The following is a 21,019-nucleotide window of genomic DNA, read 5'->3' as shown; positions in this document are numbered from 1 at the left end:
CCACACATTGATATACTGGTAGATAATACAGCTAAGTTCGCCCTTTTCTCATTTATGGATGGTTTCTCAGGGTATAACCAGATAAAAATGGCACCCGAAGATGTGGAGAAGACTACTTTCGTCACCCTATGGGGGACGTTTTGCTATAAAGTGATGGCCTTCGGGCTAAAAAATGTTGGGGCAACCTATCAACGCGCCATGGTAGCTTTATTCCACGACATGATGCATAAAGAAATAGAAGTCTATGTAGATGACATGATTGCCGAATCTCGGACAGAGGACGAACACCTCATCAATCTGCGTAAGCTGTTTGGAAGGCTGCGGAAATACCAACTGAAACTAAACCCCGCCAAGTGCACCTTCGGGGTAAAGTCGGGCAAGTTGTTGGGTTTCATCGTGAGCCAGAAAGAGATAGAGATAGATCCTGAGAAAGTGAAGGCCATTCTTGAAATGCCAGAGCCACGCATGGAGAAGCAGGATTGTCAAATCTCGGACCGAGGACGAACACCTCGTCAATCTGCGTAAGCTGTTTGGAAGGCTGCGGAAATACCAATTGAAACGTAAAAACCAAGCGGTCCTGTGGAATAGAGACTGCCAATAGGCCTTCAAAAAAATAAAACAGAGCCTCGCAAATCCCCCGGTGCTCATGCCACCTATAATAGGAAGACCTCTTTTCCTGTACATGACTGTATTAGACGAGTCTATGGGGTGCGTACTGGGTCAGCACGATGACTCTAGGAAGAAGGAACAAGCCATTTACTATTTAAGCAAGAAGTTTACCGCCTGTGAGATGAATTACTCGATGTTGGAAAGGACGTGCTGCGCCTTGGTATGGGCGTCACATCGTCTTAGGCAGTACATGCTCAGTCATACCACTTGGCTTATTTTCAAAATGGATCCCGTGAAATACATCTTTGAGAAACCGGCCCTCACGGGACGAATCGCTAGGTGGCAGGTACTACTATCTGAATTCGATATTGTGTATGTCACCCAAAAGGCGATAAAGGAAAGTGCCTTTGCAGATTATTTGGCCCAACAACCCCTCCAAGATTATCGGCCGATGCACCCTGAGTTCTGTAGATGCTAATGCCTTTGGTGTTTTGATGATGATCATGATGATTCGATGCAAATGATGCAAATGGGCTTTTCAAGTTTAAATTCAAGACAATGATTCAAGAATACAAGCCATAACATCAAGATGATCACTAGTATTTTAGGAAGGGAATTCCTAATTGATATAGCAAAAGGTTTGGCCAAGTAATGCATGTTAAAAAGTGTTTATCAAGAGATTTACGCTCTGGTAATCGATTACCAGAGGATGTAATCGATTACCAGTGGCCAAAAATGATTTACAACAGCTACTAAATATTTGAATTCAAATTTTAGACTGTGTAATCGATTACACAATATTGGTATTCGATTACCAGCAGTTAATAAACATTTTAATTCAAATTTTAAAAGCTGTAATCGATTACACAAATCCTGTAATCGATTACCAGACAAGATTTTTAGAAAAATATTTCTAAGAGTCACAACTTCTCAAATGGTTTTTACATGGCCACCAATGGTCTATATATATGTGACTTAGAACACGAATTTGCTCAGAGTTTTTCAGAACAACAAGTGTTTATTCTCTCAAAGAGCATAATCACTTTATCCTTTTAAGAATTCCTTGGCCAATCCACTTGCAATTCATTAAGGAATCATTTGAGTGCTCAGATTGTAAAATCTATCTCTTTCAAGAGAGATTCATTCTTCTCCTCTTTCTAATTCTCTAAGGGATTAAGAGACCGAGGGTCTCTTGTTGTAAAAGAATTCTGAACACAAAGGAAGGATTGTTCTTGTGTGTTCAGAACTTGTAAAAGGATTTTACAAGATAGTGGAACTCTCAAGCGGGTTGCTTGGGGACTGGACGTAGGCACAAGGGTGTGGCCGAACCAGTATAAATCCGAGTTTGCACTTTCTCTTCCCTTAAACTCTTTTATTTATTATTGTTTTATATTTATATTCAGATTGATCTATTTGAATCAATATTTAAGAAGTTCATTGTTAAGGGAATTTGTAACTTGAATAGAAAGTGAAATAGAATTTTAATTGGGGAAATAGTTTGTAATATCTTAATTCAACCCCCCTTCTTAAGATATCTGAGGCCACTTGTCTAACAAGTGGTATCAGAGCTTCATTCTTGTATAAAGTTTAGAAGCTTCAAGAAAAATGGCCTCAGCAAACTTCTTATTTCCAGAAGGAAATTCAATCAATAGACCTCCAATCTTTAATGGAGAGGGTTACCACTACTGGAAAACCCGAATGCAAATTTTTATTGAGGCAATAGACTTAAATATTTGGGAAGCCATAGAAATAGGGCCTTATATACCCACCACAATAGAAAGAATTACAATAGATGGAAGCACATCAAGTGAAAGCATAACAATAGAAAAACCTAGAGATAGATGGTCTAAAGAGGATAGAAGACGAGTACAATACAATTTAAAAGCCAAAAACATAATAACATTTGCCTTGGGAATGGATGAATATTTCAGGGTTTCAAATTGTAAGAGTGCTAAGGAAATGTGGGACACTCTACAATTAACACATGAAGGAACTACAAATGTTAAAAGATCTAGGATAAACACACTAACTCATGAATATGAACTATTTAGGATGAATGCAAATGAAAGCATTCAAGACATGCAAAAGAGATTTACACATATAGTAAATCATCTTGCAGCCTTAGGGAAAGAATTTCAAAATGAAGATCTCATAAACAAAGTGTTAAGATGTTTAAGCAGAGAATGGCAACCTAAAGTAACAGCCATTACTAAATCAAGAGATTTATCTAACATGTCTCTTGCCACTCTATTTGGAAAGTTACAGGAACACGAAATGGAATTATTGAGATTACGCCAACATGAAGAAAATGACAAGAAAAAGAAGGGAATTGCTCTTAAAGCCTCATCTTCAATCCAAGAAGAAAGTGATAAGGAAAATGATCTAGATGAAGATGATGATCTAAGCCTTTTTGTAAAAAGATTCAACAAGTTTCTTAAAGTAAGAGGAAATCAAAGGCGACCCAATTTTAAATCTAAAAGAAGGACAAAAACTTCATCCTCTACTCCAAAGTGCTTTGAGTGCAATCAACCTGGACATCTGAGGGTTGATTGTCCCATCTTCAAGAAAAAGATGGAGAAGTCTGAAAAGAAAAATCTTAGTGAAAAGAAATTGAAGAAAGCATACATCACATGGGATGAAAATGATATGGAATCTTCTGAAGATTCAGAAAATGAAGAAATAAACCTCTGCCTTATGGCTAAAAGTTATGAAAGTGATGAAGAGGTAACATCTTCAAATAACTTATCCATTTCTTTTGATGAATTACAAGATGCATTTGCTGATTTGCATAAAGAGTCAATTAAACTTGCAAAGTTAGTTTCATCTTCTAAGAAAACAATTTCAAATTTAGAAAATGAAATTTCAAAATTGAACAAAGAATTAGATCATCTTAGAAATGAAGTCTCAATTTCTAAATCAAATCAAAAAGTTCATATCTCTACTATTTCTGACAAGAAAATATCAGATTCTTGTAGTTGTGGTGAAAAATATGAAAAAGAAATTAAAGAGTTGAAAAACTCACTTGCAAAATTTTCTTATAGTAAAAATAATTTAGATGTCATATTAGGAAAACAAAGATATGTCTCCAATAAGGCTGGACTAGGATATAAATCTGAAAAACAACAAAAATTTCATAAAAACTTCTCTACTTCCACACAAAAATATAATTCTAGTTCTATCACTTGTTTTTACTGTGGAAGAAAAGGACATGGCATATCTACTTGCTACTTTAAGAAAAACTACAACAACATTAAAATAATATGGGTCCCAAAAGGATATTCTGTTTACACTAACACACAAGGACCCAATAAAGTTTGGGTACCTAAGTCAAAAACTTGATTATGTAGGTGTCTTTGAGGAAGGAGTGGTACATAGATAGCGGATGTTCAAAACATATGACTGGAGATGCATCAAAGTTTACACATATCTCTCCCAAGAAAAGCGGGCATGTAACATATGGTGACAGCAACAAAGGTAGAATCCTTGGAGTTGGTAAAATAGGTACAAATTCTTCAAACTCCATTGAAAATGTTCTACTTGTTGAAGGTCTTAAGCACAACCTGCTTAGTGTTAGTCAATTATGTGACAAAGGCTATCTAGTATCATTTGATTCTCAAAAATGTATTATAGAACATAAGCATGACATTAATATAAAGCATGTAGGACATAGAATCAACAATGTATACATGATAGACTTAAGTCTAAAACTAGATAACAATCATTGTTTTCTTAGCAAAGATGATGATCCATGGTTATGGCATAAAAGAATTGCTCACATAAACATGGATCACTTAAACAAATTAATTTCAAAAGATTTAGTAGTTGGTTTGCCTAAATTGAAATTTGAAAAAGATAAACTATGTGATGCATGTCAAAAGGGCAAACAAACTAAAGTCTCATTCAAACCTAAAAATATTGTTTCAACCACTCAATCCTTACAATTATTGCATATGGATTTATTTGGTCCATCTAGAACCATGAGTTTTGGAGGAAATTACAATGCTCTTGTTATAGTTGATGATTTCTCTAGATATACTTGGACATTATTTATTACTCATAAAAGTGATGCATTCCAAGCATTTAGAAAACTTGCTAAAGTTATACAAAACAAGAAAAATCTTAAGATTGCATCCATTAGAAGTGATCATGGGGGTGAGTTTGAAAACAAAGATTTTGAATCATTTTGTGAAGAACATGGTATTGAACACAATTTTTCTGCACCTAGAACCCCTCAACAAAATGGAGTTGTTGAGAGGAAAAATAGGTCATTGGAAGAAATTGCTAGAACTTTATTAAATGATACTTTTCTTCCAAAATATTTTTGGGCTAAAGCCATCAATACTGCATGTTACATCATGAATAGAGCCTTAATAAGACCCATTTTAAAGAAAACCCCATATGAGTTATATAATGGTAGAAAACCCAACATTTCACATCTACATGTTTTTGGTTGCAAATGTTTTGTGCTTAATAATGGTAAAGATAATCTAGGAAAATTTGATGCAAAATCTGATGAAGGCATCTTTCTTGGATATTCATTACAAAGCAAAGCATATAGGATATATAATAAAAGAACTATGAATATTGAGGAATCCATTCATGTTACTTTTGATGAATTTAATGCTATCTTGTCAAGAAAGAATATGCTAGATGATATTGCAGAATCTTTAGAACAAATTCATATTCATGGACAAGATTCTAAAGGAAAAGGGAAAGGAAGCAATGAAGATCCTCCAGAAGAAGCCAAATCAAATAATGAACTTCCAAAAGAATGGAAAGCCTCAAAAGATCATCCTCTTGACAGCATTATTGGTGATATCTCAAAAGGGGTAACAACTAGACATTCTCTTAAAGAATTATGCAATTATATGGCTTTTGTATCTATGATTGAACCTAAAAATATAAAAGAAGCCATAGTAGATAATAATTGGATTATTGCCATGCAAGAAGAACTGAATCAATTTGAAAGAAACAATGTGCGGGAATTTGTAGAGAAACCTAAAACTTATCCCATCATAGGAACAAAATGGGTATTTAGAAATAAGTTAGATGAACATGGAATAATCATTAGAAATAAGGCTAGATTAGTTGCAAAAGGATATAATCAAGAAGAAGGTATAGATTATGAAGAAACATATGCTCCAGTTGCTAGATTAGAAGCCATTAGAATGCTCTTAGCATATGCATCCATAATGAATTTTAAGCTTTATCAAATGGATGTTAAAAGTGCTTTTCTAAATGGCTTAATTCAAGAAGAAGTATATGTTGAACAACCACCAGGTTTTGAAATATTGGATAAGCCAAATCATGTTTATAAATTGAAAAAGGCTTTATATGGCTTGAAACAAGCCCCTAAGGCTTGGTACGAGCGTCTAAGTAAGTTCCTTTTAGAAAAGGACTTTTCTAGAGGAAAAGTGGATACTACTCTTTTTATAAAGAGAAAATCACATGATATTTTATTAGTTCAAATTTATGTTGATGACATTATTTTTGGATCCACTAAAGAATTGTTGTGCAAGGAATTATCCCATGACATGCAAAGTGAGTTTGAAATGTCAATGATGGGAGAACTTAACTTCTTTCTTGGATTGCAAATTAAACAAACTAAGGATGGTATCTTTGTCAATCAATTCAAGTATTGCAAAGAGTTAATCCACAAATTCGACATGGAAAATGCTAAGCACATGGCTACACCAATGAGCACTGCTTGCTATCTAGATAAAGATGAAACCGATTAGTCAATAGATGTTAAGCAATATCAAGGTATGATCGGATCACTTCTTTATTTATCTGCTAGCAGGCCTGATATAATGTTTAGTGTGTGTATGTGTGCTAGATTTCAATCAAATCCTAAACAATCACATCTTAGTGCTGTTAAAAGAATCATTAGATATTTGGTAGGCACTACAAACATAGGTTTACGGTATCCTAGAAATTCCACATGCACCTTAATTTGATATTCTGATTCAGACTTTGCCAGTTCTACAACAGATAGAAAGAGCACTAGTGGAACTTGTCAATTCATTGGATCTGCTCTAGTTTCTTGGCACAGTAAGAAACAAAATAGTGTTGCTTTATCCACTGCAGAAGCGGAATATATTTCTGTCGGCAGTTGTTGTGCACAAATCTTATGGATGAAGCAACAACTTTCTGATTATGGAATCCTTCTTGACCATATACCTATTAGATGTGATAATACAAGTGCAATTAATCTCTCCAAGAATCCAGTTCAACACTCTAGAACTAAACATATAGAAATTAGGCACCATTTTCTTAAAGATCATGTTCTAAAGGGAGATTGTGTATTAGAGTTTGTTGATACTAAGAATCAACTTGCTGATATTTTCACAAAACCTCTCCCCAAAGGAGCATTCTTCTCTATTAGAAGGGAATTAGGCCTCTTAGATGTTAGTGATTTAGATAAATAAGGATTGATTGATTAATTTACTCTTATGATTGATTGTTTATGTTAAGTATGTTACTTTGATTGATTTTGTTTAAATTCTTGTTATTATGATAGAATTTATGAATTCCTGTGTGTTTTATATTTGAATTCTTGAATTAAGTGCATTAGTAGTGATAATTAATAATATTAGATGTATTTAGCATAGACATAGGTAGTTTTTTAGAAACTAGCCTAGTTTATGCTCTGGTAATCGATTACCATCCAGTGTAATCGATTACACAAGAACAGGCAGCCTGTAATCGATTACTAGAAGGCTTATTACTCCTGTAATCGATTACCAAGCCTTGTAATCGATTACAACTCGTCCTTGTCTATAAATACCCACGAATCCAGTGTTGCTGCGCAGCCAAGGCCTCTCCTCGTGCCTCCTCCATCCCTAAATCTTCCAACCTTCGTATCTTACTCAAATCTTCACCAAAACACGTCCCGTAAAGCCCAATCTTCTTCTTTTTCACTCCTCTTTCACTTCAACCGATTGAAATCCACTAAAACTTCATCAAATGACAGAACCATCGAAGAAGAAAAAGGGATCATCCTCCACTGCCGCTGCTGCTGCCCATCGCCGCCACGGACCATCCAAAGCACCCACAACACCTATTCATCCCTCTTTGTCATCTCCAAGATCATCCACGTTGTTTTTATCCGATGATCAGCGTCTACGGTACCTTTCTCAATTTTCTTCTAGGATCATCTTAGACCTTAAGTACTTAGACATAGATTTCTTTAATGATGAAACGTTTGATTGCTATCAAGTGTTTCAAAATTCTGGCCTGGTTGATTTCATGTCATTAAAATTGCCACATTATCCTGAACTTGTAAAGGTCTTCTACTGCAATTTAAAAATTCAGGATGGCATTATTTCCTCTGAGGTGCATGGTATTCCTATGATCATTGATCAGTCATTGTTCTTTTCTTTAACTAATTTACCCAGTCAAGGTGCACCTTTTGAGGGCACCATTGTTGATGACTGGAAATTTGATTATTCTAGTCATGATGCTCGCCGTATGGTCTGCAATGACCAGGCTGAAATGACCGGTAGATTGCTGGCCGGGTCATTAACATTTGATAATCGCATCATGCACTATATAATTGTTAGAATTTTGCTTCCCCGGTCTTCAAATTTAGCACAAGCCTCTGAGGAGGATTTGATTCTGATGTGGTCTTTCCTTACCGGTCGTCAGATCGACTGGGCCCACTTGGTTCGGTACCGAATGCATAAGGCATTACGGGCCAATGCACCTCTCCCTTACCCTTAATTGATAACTTTGTTTCTGCGTCATTTTCAAATTCCGCTTGATGATGAACCATTTGTTCAAGTCAAGCGTTCCTTTGCAATTGGTGTTGGTGCAGTGACTTCCTTTGGATACCATAAGGATCGGAATGGTCAATGGCTGAAGAAAGACGCACTCCCTCCTCAAGATGAGTGTACTCCTTCACCTCCTCCTCAACGAGATGATTCAACACTCATGAATGAAGTTCTTTTCGAATTACAGGGTCTTCGTTCTTATGTTGGTGAACTTTTCGACTCATGGATACACGTTTTGCCGGAATGGATTGTTAGACAAGTGGCCTCAGATATCTTAAGAAGGGGGGGGGGGTTGAATTAAGATATTCCAAACTACTTCCCCAATTAAAAATCTATTTCACTTTTTATTCAAGTTATAAATTCCCTTAATAATGAACTTCTTAAATATTGATTCAAATAAAACAATTTGAATATGAATATAAAGCAATAATAAACAAAGGAGATTAAGGGAAGAGAAAGTGCAAACTCAGATTTATACTGGTTCGGCCACACCCTTGTGCCTACGTCCAGTCCCCAAGCAACCCGCTTGAGAGTTCCACTATCTTGTAAATTCCTTTTACAAGTTCTAAACACACAAGGACAATCCTTCCTTTGTGTTTAGAATTCCTTTACAACAAGAGACCCACGGTCTCTTAATCCCTTAGAGAATGAGGAGAAGAAGAAGAATGTATCTCTAAAAGAGATAGATTTTACAGATTGAGCACTCAAATAATTCCTTAATGAATTGCAATTGAATTGGCCAAGGAATTTTTAAGAGGATAAAATGATTTTTGCTCTTTGAGAGGATAAACACTTGTTGTTCTGAAAAACTCTGAGCAAATTCGTGTTATAAGTCACATATATATAGACCAATGGAAGTCATGAATAAAGCCTTTGAAAAGTTGTGACTCTTAGAAATATTTTTCTGAAAATCCTGTCTGGTAATCGATTACAGCTTTTAAAATTTGAATTAAAACGTTTATTAACTGCTGGTAATCGATTACCAAAATTGTGTAATCGATTACACAGTCTAAAATTTCGAATTCAAATTTTAGTAGTTGTTATAAAACATATTTGGCCACTGGTAATCGATTACCAGAGAGTAAATCCTTTGAAAAACACTTTTTAATTTAAATTACTTGGCCAAACCTTTGCTAATTCAATTAGGAATTCCCTTCCTAATATACTAGTGATCATCTTGATGTTGTGACTTGTAATCTTGAAGTATTGTCTTGAATTTAATCTTGAAAAGCCCATTTACATCAATTGCATCATATCATCATGATCATCATCAAAACATCAAAGGCAATTGCATCTACAATCTCCCCCTTTTTGATGATGACAATACAATACCTGAAATCAAGATTCAAGTAAGCAACAAACAATTGTATATAGATAAAATGTGCGTTTACTCCCCCTATATTTCGGAATTTATGATCACTTGATTTCTACCTTTTCTCCCCCTTTGGCAACATCAAAAAGCCAAAGAACTCGGGAATCAACACAAATATAATAATGGAGTAGAAAGATATAACAATGGAGTATAGGGCATAACCATCCAAATTCAAAAACAAAAAATAATCAACTAGAATCCAAATAACTCAAAACGTCAACAACCACATAATGTCAAAGCAGAAAAGGCTGAAATCCAAATAACCACAAGATAAATAAATAAAGTACTTATCGTAATAATTTAAACTCTAAGAAACTAAACAGTCAAAATACACGGCTTATAAAAGACATATAATCAGAAACTAAAGTCTAAGAAGACGGAGGTGGTGGTGGAAGATCGAAACCCTGACGAATGTATCCGACATCCTCTTCAAGTTGTGTGAGGCGAATGTCCATACCAGCAAAGCGTGTATCTAACGAGTCGAAGCAGTCACCAACATAAGAATGAAGACCTCGTAATTCGGAGAGGACTTCATTCATGAGTGCGGAATCTTCACGTGGAGGAGGAGGTGAAGGAGTACGTTCATCTTGAGGAGGAAGTGCATCCTTCTTCAGCCATTGACCATTCCAATCTTTACGGTACCCAAAGGAGGTCACTGCACCAGCACCAATTGCAAAGGAACGCTTGACTTGAACAAAGGGTTCATCATCAAGCGGAATTTGAAAATGACACAAAAACAGAGTAATCAAATGTGGATAAGGGAGAGGTGCATTAGCCCGTAATGCCTTATGCATTCGGTACCGAACCAAATGGGCCCAGTCGATCTGACGACCGATAAGAAAAGCCCACATAAGAATCAAATCCTCCTCAGAGGCTTGTGCTAAATTTGAAGATCGAGGAAGCAAAATCCTAACAATTGTATAGTGCATGATGCAATTATCAAATGTTAATGACCCGGCCAGCAATCTACTGGTCATTTCAGCTTGATCATTGCAGACCATGCGATGAGCATCATGACTCGAATAATCAAATTTCCAGTCATCAACAATGGTGCCCTCAAAAGGTGCACCTTGATTGGGTAAATGAGTCAAAGAAAAGAACAGTGACTGATCAATGACCATAGAAATACCATGCACCTCAGAAATAATAATGCCATCCTGAATTTTTAAATTGTAGTAGAAGACCTTTACAAGTTCAGGATAATATGGCAATTTTAATGACATGAAATCAACAAGACCAGAATTTTGAAACACTTGATAGCAATCAAACGTTTCATCATTAAAGAATTCTACGTCTAGGTACTTAGGGTCTAAGATTATTCTAGAAGAAAACTGAGAAAGGTACCGTAGACGCTGATCATCGGATGAAAACAATGTTGATGATCTTGGAGATGACAAAGAAGGATGAATAGGTGCTGTGGGTGCTCCAGATGGGTCGTGGCGGCGATGGGCAGCAGCAGCAGCGGTGGGGGATGATCCCTTTCTCTTCTTCGATGGCTCTACCATTTGATGAAGTTTTTGCGGATTTTGATCGGTGGAAGTGAAAGAGAAGTGAAAAAGAGGAAGATTGGGCTTTACGGGACGTGATTTGGTGAAGAATTGAGTGAGATTCAAAGATTTGAAGTTTTAGGTATGGAGGAAAACGTGGAGGAGGCTTTGGCTGCGCAGAAGCTCTGATTTCGTGAGTATTTATAGAAGAGGACGTATTGTAATCGATTACAGGGATTGGTAATCGATTACAGGACCAATAAGCCTACTGGTAATCGATTACAGGATGTTGTAATCGATTACGGGCTGACTGTTCATGTGTAATCGATTACACTGGATGGTAATCGATTACCAGAGCCTATCCTAGGCTAGTTTCTTAAGAGAATATCTATGTTTATGCTAAAAACACATCCAATATGATTAATTATTACAACTAATGCACTTAATTCAATCATTCAATTATTATATACACAAGAAATCATAAATTCTATCATAATTACAAGAATTCAAACAAGATCAAACAAAATAATCTACCAAATAAATCTGAGTAAATCAATCAATCAATCAATCAACCAATCAATCCCTATTTTTCTAAATCTCTTACATCTAAGAGGCCTAATTCTCTTCTAATAGAGAAGAACGCTTCCTTGGGGAGAGGTTTTGTGAAAATATCAACAAGTTGATTCTTAGTATCAACAAACTCTAATACACAATCTCCCTTAAGGACATGATCTCTAAGAAAGTGGTGTCTAATCTCTATATGTTTAGTTCTAGAGTGTTGAACTGGGTTTTTGGATAGATTTATGGCACTAGTATTATCACACTTAATAGGTATGCGATCAAGAATTATGCCATAGTCAGATAATTTTTGCTTCATCCATAAAATCTGTGCACAACAACTACCGGCAGAGATATACTCTGCTTCAGCAGTAGATAAAGCAACACTGTTTTGCTTCTTACTATGCCATGAGACAAGAGCCGATCCAATGAATTGACAAATTCCACTTGTACTTTTTCTATCAGTTTTAGATCCGGCAAAATCAGAATCAGAATATCCTATTAAGTTACATGTTGAATTCTTAGGATACCATAATCCTAAATTGATTGTTCCTAATAGATATCTCATGATTCTCTTTACTGCAATTAAATGTGATTGTTTAGGGTTGGATTGAAACCTAGCACACATACATACACTAAACATAATATCAGGTCTACTAGCAGATAAATAAAGAAGAGATCTGATCATACCTCGATATTGTTTTATGTCTATAGACATGTGTTTTGCACTATCCATCCTGTCATACCGTAATTTCGTCCGGGGACCTTTGCTTGGTGGCATGTAACTTTTGTTTGGTCCTTGTGAGGTGCTTGGCACCCATCATTAGGCAATTTGTGAAGTTCCGGGACATGCCAGAAATCAAAAGAAGGTATTGATGCACAATCCGTAAGGTTCCGTGACGCACCAAAAATCAAAAGGAAGCATCGTTGCACAATTAGTGAGGTTCCGTAACATTCCGTAAGTAAAAAAGGGGATGATTATGTAATCTGCAAGGTTCCGTAACATTACGGAAAGAAAACGAGTATCGTTGCGAAATTCGTAAGTTTCCGTAACTTTACGAAAGAAGAATCACAAAAAAAAAGGCAGGGGGGTGTATTTAGTAAAAATAGGGTGCAAATAGCAACCAGACCCACTTGGGCCCTCCAGAAGATTCCTCCAGAAGCAACAGCCTTCTGGAGGAAGAAACCTTGCTCGCCTGGGCGAGCTGGGTGGCAAGCTTCTCCCCCAATTTTCTATAAATAGGGGGAGAAGTGAAGTAGAAAAGGGTTGAGCCCCTTAGGCACTTCTCTCTCTTTCGAATTTGCTTAGGAAAATTGTTTCCATGAAGAAAATCCAAGCCGAGGCGCTTCCGTAACGTTTCTGTAACGTTTCCGTGAGTGATTTCGCGAAGGTTTTCGACCATTCTTTGACGTTCTTCATTCGTTCTTCATCGTTCTTCAGTCTTCAACGGTTAAGTACCTCAAACCAAGCTTTTCAATTCATTCTATGTACCCGTGGTGGTCCACATTTGGTTTCATGTATTTTTATTTACTTTTTATACCCCATTTTGACGTGCTTAAACCATTTATTTAAGTCATTTCTCGCTTAACCTAAAAATAAAATAAATTTCCACCGATCGTTTGAATTGTACCATCCGTTAACTTTGGTAGAAATGAATTCCGACCGATCGGTCGTGCCGCAACCATGTTGGAAATAAAAAAAAAGAGGTAAATAATAATATAATAATAAAAAACACCTTTTAGTAAAATAAAGCGAAAAATCAATCGGACGTTTTCTCTTTGGGGATTTCTCATTCTTAATTGAATTGACTAAATAACTAAAGTGAAACTAAGGCTAAAATCGACTCGCCTAGTCAAGCTCGTCCACAAAAATAGGATTTTGAAAGTTTATCATTTCTGTTTCTTACTAAGTAAAATGGATCATTTTCAAGGTCCAACGCCTTAAAATGATCACCTTTCAAGTAAAAAAGAATCACTTGATTCACGCATAAGCAAGAACTACGTAGGTCTTATTTCCTCATCGCAATTGAGGATACGTAGGAGCAAAAGCCCCACTTTTGTCGACCACCCCAAGAGATCGTTAATGGTCCAATGCCTTAAACGTTTCTCTCCTTTCAAAAACAAGAGATCGTTAATGGTCCAACGCCTTAACGTTTCTCTCCTTTCAAAATCAAAAGACCGTTTAATGGTCCAACACCTTAAATGACCTTTTGTTCAATAAAAACATATTTTGCAAAAAAGACAAAAACAACTTAACCAAACACTTTGTTCCGCAAGAACTACGTAGGTCTGATTTCCCCATCATAATTGAGGAATACGTAGGAGCAAAGGGGAACACCCTTGTCGACCACAAAAAAGAAAAAAATATAAAGGGTATAAAGACATAAAAAGGAACATAAAAAAATCAAAGTCATGTTTGCACATTCAATTAAAGGCCTTTGTCCTTTGAGACAAACGTGAGAGGTGCTAATACCTTCCTCAAGCGTAAATACAACTCCCGAACTTAGAATTTTCTTTTTGACCGGTTTTCCTTCGGTTTTTCCGACGTTTTCCTCAAATAAATGTTGGTGGCGACTCCGCGCGTATTCCTTTCGTGGAACACGCATCCCGCGAGTCACGCGTCGCCCGCCCGCAAAAGGGCACGTTGCGACAGTTGGTGACTCCACTGGGGACATATTTAGAGAGTTAGGCCATTTAATCTTGTGCAATGTTTTATCATGACTTTCTCCTTTGATTGGTTTCCCTTTATTTGTCTTATGTTCTTGTGTATATAAACTCTTTGTTGCTTTTAGTGCATTTTTTAAATGTATGCATGAGGTAAATATTTATTCATTTGATGCACACAAACACCAAACGCTATTTGCACACACTGTGAGTTGAAAAAGGGCCCTATACCCGGGTTCATGGGAACATAAGGAGTGGAGGTGAATCTGTGATCATGCTAGGTCTCCGACTTGCTTGATTACAGTGAACCCTCATCTAGAGTTTTTCTCTTTGAAAACATACTGTTGCTAGTAGTCCCTACTGCTGCTGTATGTTCTCCGAAGGGGATGATACCTCTAGGAACCATCAAGAGAGATATGACTACTTTGGGGGTTATCACTAAAAGCCTAGTTAGCTCTCTCCCTTATAGGTCCCTTAAATAGGGGCACGGAGCAAACACGTTGTGTGCCATTTTTTCACTGCCATGCATAAGTATCATATACCCTTTTGCTTATATTCAGTAAGTATTGTCATACTGTGTACATTCCCGTATTGCACCTTTTTGCATATGCATCGCACACGGGTTCTGTCTTGATCCCCTCTATAGACAAATCAGTCGAGGGTCCAGGTCACTGTCTTAAATACATGCGTTGGGGCACTTTGCTACCCCTAGACGTTGTGTCTAAGAAGGGGACAGTTCCCCGGGCTCCCGCATTCCTAAAATACATCTGTGTCATATGCATTCCTTCATGCATTCATCCATTCCACCCATGAGATGTCGGAGTTTTGATTTGCACTAGCTTTTTGTCTCACTTTAGTAAGCATGGGGACAAATCAAACCAGCAAGAGGTTTTACCAAGTCAAGGTTAAAGGCCTAGATACCACCCGCATCAAGGAATTAGGGCAGTTGATGGAACCTCTCCAAATGTAAGCCTTCCGCAAGACTTACGGAAAGATCTTAGATTTGACCATAGTAGAGGTATCCATAGAGGCCGTTGCGTCACTCACCCAATACTATGACTAGCCTTTGAGATGCTTCACGTTCGGAGACTTCCAATTGGTACCAACCATTGAAGAATTTGAGGAGATTCTAGGATGTCCTCTCGGGGGAAGAAAACCATATCTTTTCTCTGGGTGTCTCCCCTCTTTGAGCAGAATTGCAACTGTGGTCAAGGATTCAGCAAGAGGTTTGGACCGCGTAAAATAGACTCGAAACGACATAGCAGGCCTACCACGGAAGTACCTAGAAGACAAGGTGAGGGATATGGCCAGTCAAGGAGATTGGGTCCCGTTTATGGATGTGTTAGCATTGCTAATTTTTGGGGTCGTCCTCTTTCCAGACGTAGATGGTTTGGTGGACCTAGCAGCAATCGACGCTTTCCTTGCATACCACCATAGCAAGGAAAGTCTGGTGGTAGCTGTCTTGGCAGATTTATTTGACACATTTGATCGAAGGTACGAGAAGAGTAGCGCACGGATCATCTGTTGCTTGCCCGCTCTCTGTGTTTGGTTGGTTTCGCACCTGTTCCTGCAAGACACTAGGCATCCATGTCCGCTCCAAAGCCATCGCTCGTGTGCTGAAAAGAGAAGAATAGATTGGGACCAACTTTTGGCTGGTGTAGGAGGTAGAACAATCAATTGGTTCCCCCGATGGAAGGAAGGAAAGGAGGGAGTCCTTTTCTCATGTAAAGGGTACCCAAACATTCCGCTAATAGGAACGAGGGGTTGTATTAACTACAATCCCGTGCTCGCTATAAGACAACTAGGGTACCCCATGAGGGGAGCATGGGAAACCCCGTTAAGGAAAGATCAAGAAATTAGGGGCATTCGTAACGACATCATTGGTGGTTATCATGAATGGCTGGAAGTTCATATACGAGGTTTAGATTGGCTCGCCAAGTTAAAAGTCGTCAGCGAAGACAGTTTCGAAGCACCGGAAGAAGACGAAGAAGTCCAAGCTCTCAAAAACGAGTTAGGAAAGGCGAAACTTGCCAAGGAGAAGTTCAAGTTAGCCGCTACACACATCCGGAAGGAATGTGCCGGATTACGGGAAGAGAATGCAACTACCGCAAAAGGCCTTGAACAAGAGACCAAGAGGGCTCGCAAGGAAGAGTATGGCCGTAACAAATTTCGCGGAGCTCTGTGGGGTAGCAACAGTGAACTCAAGCTGCGAAGGGAAGAGAGGGACCAGTCGCGAGCACATAGCATGGTCTTGAAAGAGGAGTTAGTTGCCTGTTCGAGGTCCAAAAGGAGCTTGTCTCAGTGTTTATGCGAGACGGAGACCAACATGCTAGCTATCATCGCCAAGTACCAAGAAGAGTTAAGTCTAGCCACGGCCCACGAGCATAGGGTCACGAACGAGTATGCCCAAGTATACGCGGAAAAAGAGGCTAGAGGAAGGGTGATCGACTCTTTACACCAAGAGGCAACCATGTGGATGGATCAGATTTCTCTTACCTTGAACGGGAGTCAAGAACTTCCCCGATTGTTAGCCAAAGCCAAGGCAATGGCGGACACCTACTCCGCCCCCGAAGAAATTCATGGGCTTCTCAGCTATTGTCAGCATATGATAGACTTAATGGCCCATATAATTAGAAACCGCTAGGAAACTTGTATGGTCTCTCAGATCTTGACTAGATACGACTTTCTGAAATAAAATGAGTTGGTCCCATGTTTCTACTCCAAAAAGCTTGTGCGAATCAAATCACTCCTGCATTTTATCTCTAGCATGCATTCTTTCTTTCTTTACCCACTCCTCACGTTTGGTTTTTTAGGGAAAAACACCATAACTAAACGCGCCACAAGGCATCCCTATCGCACCAGATCCAAATCTACAACGATGGGTGATCAAGAGGAGACACAGGAACAGATGAAAGCCGACATGTCGGCTCTGAAAGAATAGATGGTTTCCATGATGGAGGCCATGTTAGGAATGAGGCAGCTCATGGAGAAAAACGTGGCCACCGCTGCCGCTGTCAGTTCGGCTGCCGAAGCAAACCCAACTTTCTTGGCTACCGCGCGCCATCCTCCCTCAAACATAGTAGGGCGGGGAAGGAACACGCTGGGGCATGACGACAACCCTCATCTGGGATACAACCGAGCGGCTTACCCTTATGGATTGCCGCCCAACTACTCACCACCTATCCTGCAAGACGATGCGGGCCATATTGCTTCTCCCGTCCTTGAAAGAGAGCCTCCCCAACAGCCCGACGAGGTCCACGAAGACCCTCAAGACTATGCTCGCAGGGATGTCGAGTTCTATCCCCCGATCCCCGAAGGGCCGGCACCCAGCACGTTGCCTCAGCCCAACATCACAACACAACCAATAGTTTTGTCCATGGAAGGATCGCCCCCGGCAACTGAGGAAAGGAGGAAGCTCGATCTCCTTGAGGAGAGACTGAGGGCCGTAGAAGGATTCGATGACTATCCGTTCGCAGACATGACGGATCTCTGCTTAGTACCCGATGTTGTTATCCCCCCGAAGTTCAAAGTATCGGACTTCGACAAATATAAAGGGACGACTTGTCCCAAGAACCATCTCAAGATGTACTGCCGCAAGATGGGCGCACACTCTAAGGATGAGAAGCTATTAATACACTTTTTTCAAGATAGCTTGGCCGGAGCTGCGGTAGTTTGGTACACTAATTTGGAAGCTTCCCGTATCCGTACTTGGAAGGATCTGATTACTGCCTTCCTAAGGCAATATCAGTATAATTCCGATATGGCTCCCGATCGCACTCAGCTGCAGAATATGTTCAAGAAAGAGGGCGAAACCTTTAAAGAATACGCACAGCAGTGGAGAGACCGGGCAGCACAAGTGGCTCCTCCCATGGTCGAGAGAGAGATGATCACTATGATGGTAGACACGTTGCCAGTGTTCTACTATGAGAAGCTAGTAGGTTACATGCCGTCCAGCTTCGCGGACCTAGTGTTCGCCGGGGAAAGAATCAAGGTAGGATTGAAAAGAGGAAAGTTCGATTACGTTTCCTCCACGAGTGCGAATGCCAAAAGAATCGGGACAACGGGGGCAAAAAGGAAGGAAGGAGATACCCATGCTGTCTCTTCAATGCCCGCATGGGTCAAACCCCCGCAGACACCTCATGGTACCCATCAGTACGCGCAACATCACCCGAGCTTCTCGGCTCACACCGGGAACGCCTCTAGTTCAGCACCTGTGCAACACGACTCGCCCGGCCGGCAATTCCAACACAATGAGGAACTTCTCTCCGAGGCCATTTCAAGAATTCACCCCACTCCCAATGACGTATGAAGAACTCTTGCCGTCCCTCATCGCCAACCAATTGGCCGTGGTAACTCCCGGAAAGGTCTTCCAACCCCCTTTCCCAAAGTGGTATGACCCTAACGCGACTTGCAAGTACCATGGAGGCGCCCCGGGGCATTCCATTGAAAAATGCTTGGCCTTTAAACACAAGGTCCAACATTTGATAGATGCTGGATGGCTGACTTTCCAAGAGGATCGGCCCAATGTGAAAACCAACCCGCTCGCCAATCATGGAGGGGGAGCGGTTAATGCCATTGAGTCCAATAGGCCGCGCAGGTCTAAACCTTTAAGGGATGTGGCAACCCCTAGGAGGTTTATATTTGAGGCCCTACAAAAGGGAGGTGTGATTCCCCATAGTGGGCGTAAGGAGGATTCCTGTTTACTGCATTCCGGCGAGCTGCATGACATGGAAACGTGTTTGGGAGTAGAGGAATTGTTACAGCGGATGATAGATCAAGGTCGACTAGAAGTTGGCATGCAATCCACGGATGGGAGCACTGTTGCGAAGCCCAAACCCTTGGTGATATACTTCACCAAGGGCATAGCTTCGCAAAAGCCCGGACACCCCTTGGCAGCTAAACTTGTTCCTTTCCCGTACCAAAATAGCCACGCAGTCCCATGGAGATATACACCTCCGAGGGGGAAGGAAGAAGAAGCCACCGACGTCAGCTCGTTGTCAGCTAAGGTAACAAATATCACGGGACTGAGTGGTGTGACCCGTAGCGGTCGTGTGTTTGCACCCGCGGATCTACCAGTCCAACCCGCAAACGTCAAGGGGAAAGCAAAAGTGGTGGAGGAACAAGATGACGAAGCACCCCTCACTTCGAATAAAGATATTCCGGCGAAAGGTCTTCCGGAGAAAAAGGATGGTAAAAAGGAGGTGTCACTAGAGGAAGCCAGTGAGTTCCTCCGTATAATTCAGCAAAGCGAATTCAAGGTTATCGAATAGCTCAACAAAACCCCGGCCAGGGTCTCGCTGTTGGAGTTACTCATGAGCTCCGAGCCTCATCGGGCTCTGCTAGTGAAGGTTTTGAACGAGGCCCATGTGGCCCAAGACATCTCGGTAGAAGGTTTCGGAGGGCTGGTCAATAATATCACTGCCAATAACTATCTCGCCTTCGCCGAAGAAGAAATCCCCACCGAGGGGAGAGGGCATAACAAAGCTTTACACGTATCAGTCAAGTGTATGGACCATATCGTAGCCAAGGTGCTCATCGATAATGGTTCTAGTTTAAACGTGATGCCTAAGAGCACTTTGGAGAAATTACCATTCAATGCCTCCCACCTAAAGCCGAGTTCAATGGTGGTTCGTGCCTTCGACGGCACCCGCCGAGAGGTTAGAGGAGAGATCAACCTCCCAGTACAGATATGCCCTCACACATGCCAAGTTACCTTCCAAATAATGGATATTAACCCCCCCTACAGCTGTCTGTCGGGGCGTCCGTGGATCCACTCAGTGGGAGTTGTTCCCTCTACACTCCACCAAAAGTTGAAATTCGTAGTGGAAGGGCATCTGGTCATCGTATCAGGCGAGGAAGACATCTTGGTGAGTTGCCCATCCTCTATGCCTTATGTGGAGGCCGCAGAGGAGTCATTAGAAACCACTTTCCAGTCTTTCGAGGTGGTAAGCATTTCCTCCGTAGATTCCTTTTCTGGGCAAGCTTGCCTGTCCGATGCAGCAGTAATGATGTTCGAGTTATGTTGGGGAACGGTTACGAACCCGGGATGGGTTTAGGCAAAGACAACGGTGACATAACTAGCCTGATAAATGCCAAAGGAAATCGTGGGAAGTATGGGTTAGGCTATAAGCCCACTCAGGCAGATATAAAGAGAAGCATCGTGGGAAGGAAGAGCGGTAGTCAAAACTCGCGGTTGAGACAAGAAGGTGAAGGAAGCCCACCCTGCCACATAAGTAGGAGCTTTATAAGCGCGGGTCTGGGGGACGAAGGTCAAGTGGTCGCGATATACGAAGATGGTGTTCTGAGTACATTGGATTTGGTACGACCATGCCCTCCTGATTTCCAGCTGGGAAATTGGCGAGTGGAAGAATGCTCCGGCATTTACGCGACAAGCATAATGTAAACCTTTACGGTTTTAAAAGCTCTATAGTTGGGCCTAGGCTTTAGAGTTTTTCTTTTGTTAAGGCTTTGTGTCTTTTGTTTTTGAATTTATAATACAAGGATCTTTCTTCATCTGTTCCTACGTCTCTACCCATTCTCATCCATTTGCATGTTTA

Source organism: Glycine max, chromosome 16 (assembly GCF_000004515.6).
Source record: "Glycine max cultivar Williams 82 chromosome 16, Glycine_max_v4.0, whole genome shotgun sequence".
In the NCBI taxonomy this organism is placed as follows: Eukaryota; Viridiplantae; Streptophyta; class Magnoliopsida; order Fabales; family Fabaceae; genus Glycine; species Glycine max.
The sequence above is the reverse complement of the archived record's forward strand: the minus strand, read 5'-3'. Positions refer to the sequence as shown.